Source organism: Notothenia coriiceps, unplaced genomic scaffold (genome assembly GCF_000735185.1).
Source record: "Notothenia coriiceps isolate Sejong01 unplaced genomic scaffold, NC01 NC01_scaffold00014070, whole genome shotgun sequence".
In the NCBI taxonomy this organism is placed as follows: domain Eukaryota; kingdom Metazoa; phylum Chordata; class Actinopteri; order Perciformes; family Nototheniidae; genus Notothenia; species Notothenia coriiceps.
In genome coordinates, this window is record NW_011346771.1 from 3,090 (window position 1) to 11,040 (window position 7,951).

General features: G+C 38.2%; 1 long non-coding RNA gene across 1 annotated transcript; it reads left to right on the forward strand.

Annotated features, from left to right (window-relative positions):
- The first annotated feature begins 2,943 nt into the window (after positions 1 to 2,943).
- LOC104948305 (uncharacterized) lies at positions 2,944 to 6,383 on the forward strand. The gene is made up of 3 exons (XR_798663.1): positions 2,944 to 3,071; positions 5,753 to 5,853; positions 6,332 to 6,383. It is a non-coding gene; the product is annotated as an uncharacterized lncRNA (long non-coding RNA).
- Positions 6,384 to 7,951: the final 1,568 nt, after the last annotated feature.

The window sequence follows — 7,951 nt, forward strand, 5'->3', positions numbered from 1 at the left end:
ATAAAAATAAAATCACATTTTATATAAGAGCTGGACTGAAATATCCATACAATACATCAGACTGAGGCTGACTGCAGCGGTGCAGTGTGTCTGTCATGTCTGAGATTGATTTGTCTTGGATAGATGATTGATTTCTTGAATCATTGCATAAATAGACTGACTCTTAAAGCTTCTCTGAGGTCTTCTCTGAAGATTTATGTGTGCTCCGTTTGTTCTATCAAGCAATCGCAGGTCAAATGTTAAAGATTTATTTCTGTTACTCAATATGTTACTAGTATTCTTTAGCGATGATACATGTTTTAAGAATCTGTGCTTTTAGTGATGTATTCGTATACTTTCCGTGTGTGTATGATACGATGGCTCTTGGATTGATGTTCGTGAGAATTGAAATTCCAGAAGCTTGTATTTTATTCATAGCTAACTTTGAATAATAGATTAATTCATTACAGGCTAGACTAAGCCCTGAAATCATGGAATTATACCCTCCACTAAATCGTCAAAGCCAACTGGATAATAATTCCTTCTACGATGAATGGGCTTTTTGTTCTGGGCTGCTCTGGTGAATTTTTCAAATGAGAACATGTGGAAAAAAAAGTTAATTACATACAACATAAGTGGAATGAGCTTCTCTGTGAACAGAATATGAACTGATCTGATGAATCTGGGGTTTAAAACCACATCATTACATACAAAGTTGCACAGTAGAAAATGTGCACCTTAAATTGGTTTAAAAAGGGCAGTTTTTAACATTACTAAAGAGTCTGTTTTTGAGGTTTTTTCACCTTTTGGGCAACTTATACCATTACATTAGCATCAATTTTTACACAAGTCAGTTGCATCTTTACAAAAATGCATGCATGTAAAAACAGGCATCCAGAATGAACAGATTTCATTCTACAACTTCAGTACCATTTCAAGGGAAATTTGGTTTTCTTTCACGGTCGCCGTTTTAGACATGTAGCAAATATTTTAAATTAATATTAAACTAAACTGAATGCAACAGAACTGCTTGATTGTATTTAGCAAGACTACGGTGTAGCAAAGAATAACACTCGACTTGATTCTGACTTTGGTTATGTACATTACACGAACAATGGTGTCTTTCACTATGTTCCCCCAAACACATTTCCCTTGAAACGGAAAATCGAGTTATTGTCCGTTATTGTATTAGTTTTTTTTTCTTGTTTTGATAAATGTACTCTTGAAGACTTTTAAATGTATAATCTAAGACAAAGACTTATATCCCAAAAAATCATTTGGTAACAACTAAAAAGAACAGAAATGAATGAGTAAAAAATGTGTTATGTATATGTCGCTTTATGCATGGGACACACTCTTTATGTACACCTGTTACATGTTGGACTAATATTAATAATATTAGCACTTTGTAAACAACTATTGTCCATCTACTGTATGATGTCCTTTGGCATCAACCTTCAAAATCCTATATCACTCTTATGCCTCCTCATCATGTGCTTAATCCTCTTGCAGTGCATGTCTTTGGTTAAGGCTGGTGCAAGGGCAATGGGAGTGCTTTTAATAGGGTCCTCCCTCCCCACCTCCATTTCATTTCCCATGTGTATAAGATGAGAGACACATGAGAGGAGGAAAGGCCGGATCATTTTGGAGAGCTATTCCCTTTCTGGTAATGAGACAGAGCCAGGTCCAAGGTTGAGTACAAAATAAATAATTAAAATAAAAGTTTGTTTCCTATCCACTCATTCACCTTTTCCTTAGAGTACATTTGTAATAAAATTGTGTTAAGTGTGTTTGTGGCGAGCCTGTGAGTAATCAAGGTAAATCCAATGAAAGGTTAATGTTCCCTAAGGAGACTACGATGTTAACATGTTTGTGCAATTAACCCCCCTCCTGTTTTCTTAAAAGCACTAATATCAATTAATCTATCATTCAATTTACTAAGAGGACTGAGTAGTATGAGACCCTTTCTTAATCTGTGAAATGATGAGTAGGGCAGCTTTGACATGAAAGGCTGTCTTACTCAAAAAACAAATGTGACTGGCTTGATCAATCGAGGCTTGGAAGTACACAACAACCTCAATGTCTTCAAGTTGGTACATTTAAAGAAAGAAAATCGAATTCGACAAGGATTTGTTTAGTCTTAGAAGGAAAATTCCTTTATCATATTTGGTAAAAGACACCACACAAGTGATTATCGGATCAACAAAGCGCCTTTTGTTTCGGGCTAAATACCCAAGGGCTTTGCCGGTCTAAATCAAAGACTATATATAAGAAGCAAACATAGCCACTATGAGCACTAACAGCGGCTCTTCTTTCTCCGAGGTTCAACATGGACTCCAGAATCTATGACTTGCCCATTTATTTTTGTGGACAATGGTTTTGAAGTCTCGGGTTTGCCGTGCTGGTCGTTGCTATATTGTGTTTTTTTAACTGGAAGTGACATGTGGGGTAAAAACTAAAACTGTAAAATAATTAGAAGCAGATAACGGGCGGATTAATGAACCTATGATAAATGTGCTTTTAAGGGAATAAAAAACTGCCAAATCCCGGTGAACTCATGTCAACAACGACTTGACCTAGTAATTGATCAAGTTTTCTCATCGACTTCTGAACAAAAGGACTGGATATTACAAGGAATACAAGTGTAAGGCTCTTCCTCATTGGCTTAGCTTTTCAGACCAGGGGATTGCCGTCTGGTTGAAATTACCAAATACCGTCGGCCAAATAAAAATAATATTACTCTTTAAGTAAATCTCAATGACCATTTGTTCAACCAAAGTTATTCTTTACTAAATCCAATTGACCTTTGCTTGGTCCATATAAAAACTGAGAAGTTGGCCTCTTGGATATAATTTAACTGATTATATGTGCTCAACATAAACAATTCATGTCTGACCAAAAAACGTGATTATATTGTGTTGAGATAACATTAAGCTTAACATCATCCTCTGAAAGTGATTCAATCACATTGCCCTGAAGCGTTTCAATTGCACCGGAAGATCAGAGGGGGCGCTATTAAGTGCGGACGGAAGTTCTCCTCTCCCTGTTCTACCAGTGTTACTTGTTGATGGAAGCATTCTCTCAGACACACGGTAAGAATATAAATCCTCAATCCATCCATCAAAACGTTATAAGGTTTAATTTTCATATCAGTAGGCCTAATGTGTTTTTTTTATCGTTCAAAAGACGAACTTGTTAGGGAATGTTAACAGCGTTGCTAGCCTGGTCATATTATAAGTAAAAACCTTGATTCTGTCCATCACACAACGGTGTTGCTTCCCAACATGTCGCCAGGTGTGCATCGATATAACAAGTTGAAACGGGCAGGTCTAAGTACCCGTATCATCCATATTGTTCAATTAAAAGCATTTTAATCTGATCGGCGGCCATTTTCTCAGAGTTATAATGTGTCAGAGACTGCAATACACCTCCCAACCGATAGGGTCACGTAATTGAAAGCATATGATGGAAATTGAGAAAATGGCCACCGGTCGGATTAAAACGTTTTTTATCGAACAATACGGAAGAAACTGGTACTTAGACAAAGGCGTTTTAATTTGTTACATCCGTGTCCGTGGGGTCAGCACTTTATATTTGAAATCTGAACGTTTATGTAGATGTACGGGTTGTAATTAGGGGTCGAAGACCGATTATCGGCATGGCCGATTATCGTGGCCGATATTCCGCATTTGACCGATTATCGGTATCGGCCTTTTTTTTTATAGATAAAACTTTGGTTCTGATGCGGCCGTTTCTCTGGCTGCAGTCACCACCCTCTGTACACGAGCAATGTCCCGCCCACAGCGCTATCTCATAGGCTATTACTGAAGTGTCAATCAACACTGAAGATGTTCCGGGCGGGAACCAGCCAGAGAGGCGGGACCTTCTCAGATTACACAGGCAGGTGCAAAGAACACAGACAGAGGCAAGCAGCAGCGCTGAGCGGAAGAGCCATACATGTGTTTCGAAGGTAAATCAGTTGAAAGCAGAAGTTCAATAAACATCCCAATCCCCTATGCTGAAGTTGCAAAAACACCACGATCTTATGATCCAATTCTATCAGTTTCCCAGTTACACAGGGACGCGGGAAGTCAGTCAGAGTTGGGTGTGCGTGCAGCGTCTCGCAGCGGAGTAACCGGCTGTTACTGTGTGTTAACTGTGGTGCGGAGGGGAGGGGGGCTGCGAGTGGAGCCTCGCAGTTTTTCAGGTTGATATGTGAAGCTCATTAGCTAGCCAACATGTATCTAGCAAATGTTTAGCAAAATATTAGAAGTGAGGCTACTAGACTAACGTTAGGTCTACTGTAATAGCCTCACTTTTAATATTTTGCAAAACATTAGCTAGCACTAGTGTTTTGCAGTTGCTAGCAGCTTATTGGGATTTTATGCTAGATAGACTGGCATTGTTTTGATATAATAAATTAAGCATTATTGTTAGTTACGCCTGCAGCCCCACTTCTTGTCTCTCTCTAACTCATTGCAGATGGCTGCACTAAAGAAAAGGGCACAGAGAGGAAACCAGTTTTAAGATGTTTAAAAGTTCATTAAACATAATATATGCTTAAATGCATTTCAAAGAAGTTGTGTTGGAGTTTGTGTTATTCTAGATTTTGACATCAAGATTTTCTGATTTTACTGCAAATGTATATCGGTTCCAAATATCGGTTATCGGTCTGCTTGATTACCAATAATCGGTATCGGTATCGGCCTAGAAAAAGCCATATCGGTCAATCCCTAGTTGTAATGGAGAAATTTCCCAAACCAGGAACAAGTAGTGCCATGACGCTTGTGACAGACGAGCGTCGTGTGTGTGTGGTTGTGTGTGTTTTTCGCGCTAGCTAGACTATTAATAGTTGTGCACTTGCAGTGCAGTCTCAGCAACTTATTTATGCAACAGAGGGTGAAAAGGCACATTTGGTCCACATTATGCTCGTAGTAGAAACACATTGTTTAGCCAAAGTGTTGCTTCAATCCAGCCTCAGATTTCAAAATAAAACTGGAATTTAGCAATGATTTATTAAAATGTTGGTCCTCCCTCCTTTTATATGCCATATCTTGAGATTTCAGTAAACCGTCTTTGTAGTGCTGGGTGCTTTGTGTGCTGTGTATTAATGTCTTTGTTTATTGAGTAAAACATGGAAATGGTAACTTGAGGGAGACCATAATTAATATGAACTAGTATTAATGTGGCCTAAATTGTTACTTGCTGTTTTAATTTAAAGTGAATAAAATATCAACTTCTGCAAATCATGGTGTCTTCACTCAGCTCCCCAACCCAGTTTTAAAGCTCTGTAAAACAAACCTCCTTTTTAAAGTTAAAGCCTTAAATGGTTGTTTGTTCAATTCCAACTGGTGTAGTCAGTAGTGTTTTTATGTATTTAGTAACTTCTATTTTGTCCATTTGGTTAAATATGTAACTTTTAACAACGGTGTTTGTTAAACAAACACAAAAAATTAAATGTGTAATTTCACACAAAAGTAGCAAAAATAGCAGATCTACAAGCTTGAAATGTGTCGCACTGCGATGCGTTTTGAGCTTGTAGATCTGCTATTGTTGCTATTTTTTGAATTGGAATCCTGAAAAGTAAAGTTTTTATTTAATTTGGGCTATTGGGATATTGCTCCACTGGTAAATACTATCCCGTTAACCTTAAAAAATGACTGCTTATGCAGGTAATGTTGTAGAAATGTTTGAATGAATACTTTAACACTTTGCTAAAACTACAGAGGTACATTTGTATGTTTGTAACCTGTTGTATATTGATGTGTTGCAGACAAACGGACCGTGTAGCGGGTTGAGTCTCGCCCTGCGTCCAAGTCACGCTCCGGCACGCTGTCGACTAGGCTCATTGTACTGTAGGCTCATTTCCTTGTGGTAAGTATATGACTTCATTCACTTCCCCTCGACCTTAACTATCAAGTTATCTGCTATCAAATGATCTGCTTAATATCATCGCTGTTGGCCAGAAACCTTGCATGTCCACAACATTGGATGAACGTAGTTGTTCAGTCACAAGTTATTGTTAATACTTTCATTGGTTAAATATTCATATAATCGAGATACGCACCTAACTACTCAATCTGGCAACCCTATTTTGCATTTTATTATAGGTGAAGATTTTCTAAATATATTCACATTTTGTTTGTTGCTGTAACCGCCAATCTCACGACCTGATGCATCAAGCTGTGAGTTTCCCTACTTGTGACACTGCCTTGATGAAGTATAAAATGGGGCATTCATGTATTAAAATAATCAAAGATTAAATGTGGAGATGCAAGGTTTCTGCCAGACGGCAACAACATCCATTGGATTTATTGATGATCACTAATTGCAACATTCTCTTCTTTTTCAGTGACTGTTGCTGTGAATGTGGCAGTGAAAGGTTTGTGCTGTAGCAGTATCTAGTAGGTCCCAACTTTTAAAACATTACAGAGAGAAACATACAATTCATGGGACAAATAGTCGTTTTATGTGTATATATACAAGCTGCCCTTGTACTTTTAGAACTTGGAATGCTCTTCAAATTCATTTAAACAGATGTCACGTGACCGTTACCAGTCACAATCGTTCAGCTGGTTGTACATTTAGCTGCCATCTATGCCCATGTAAAGATCTTGCCTCTGAAAGAGATTATTGGGCTCACATTAATGCACACCTGAAGAAAGAGGAAGTAGTGACTTGCATGTTTTTGGGTTGCGACTATCAAACAAATATCTGTGGCACGTTGAAATCTCACAGGAGCAGAACACAACATTCTTATTCTTTATTAGATTTTAAACCAGATATTCTGACAACTACCGCAACAGTTGACCAAGAAGCTGTAGAAAATGATGATGATGATGATGATGATGATGTAGTAGGTGAGGCATGCTCTGATGTACAACCAGATAGTAATATTGATGCCACAGAGGACCTTCCACAAGTAATAGAGCAATCCTTTGCTGCAGCTTTGTTGAAACTTGAACATTTTTCTCATGTACCAAGTAAAACAATCAATGAATTCTTACAAGAGCTTCACCGCATAACTAGCTCTCTGTATATTCCCATTACTGATAATGTTTTGGGTCAAATTTTTCAGAAGCACAATCTCCAAGTTGACCGATCTATCATAAAGGAAATAGCCAGTACTTTGTGCACAGTTAACCCTATAACTAAAGCTATACAGAAAGGTGACACTCTGTGTTCTGCATATCAACGTAAGCAATACTATAAGGCTAACTTCAAAGTTGTTGAGCCAATTGAATATTTTCTGGATATTAGAAAAAAGAAAACCTTTCAGTATGTTCCCATTCTGGAATCCCTGCAAGTGCTCTTGAATAGGAAAGATTTTTTGGACCTTGTAGTTGGTAATCACAGACCACAAGCAGAGGCAGAACATCAGAATCTGTATAGGTCTTTCAGGGATGGCCAACATTTTAAGAAAAATTATTTCTTCTCAGGTGACGAGTTAAGAATATCTATTGGATTGTATGCGGATGACTTTGAAGTCTGTAATCCTCTGGGCACCTCCCGTAAGAAACACAAACTTTGTGGTGTATACTGGGTGCTCAGTAACCTACCCCCAGAATCCAATTCCTCTTTGTTCTCCATTTACTTAGCCATTTTATGCAAAACAGATGATCTAAAGAAACATCGCTTGGAAGTTTTAGAGCCACTGCTAAAAGTTCTCAGGGCTTTGGAAGAAGAAGGCATATTTGTTTCGGAGTTGGGAACAACTCTGAAAGGTACAGTTCAAACTGTTGCAGCAGACAATTTGGGAGCTCACTCACTTGCAGGCTTCATTGAATGTTTCACAGCTCATTATTGTTGCCGTTTTTGCATTGCAAGTAACGCAGACTTCCCATCACAAGAAGTGGGAGCAGGAAAATTCAGCCTCAGAAGTAAAGAGCAACATGAGGCTCATGTAAGGTCAGCTGAAGAGAGTGGCACTAGCAGTTTTGGAGTAAAACAAGCTTGTCCTTTGACTAAAGCT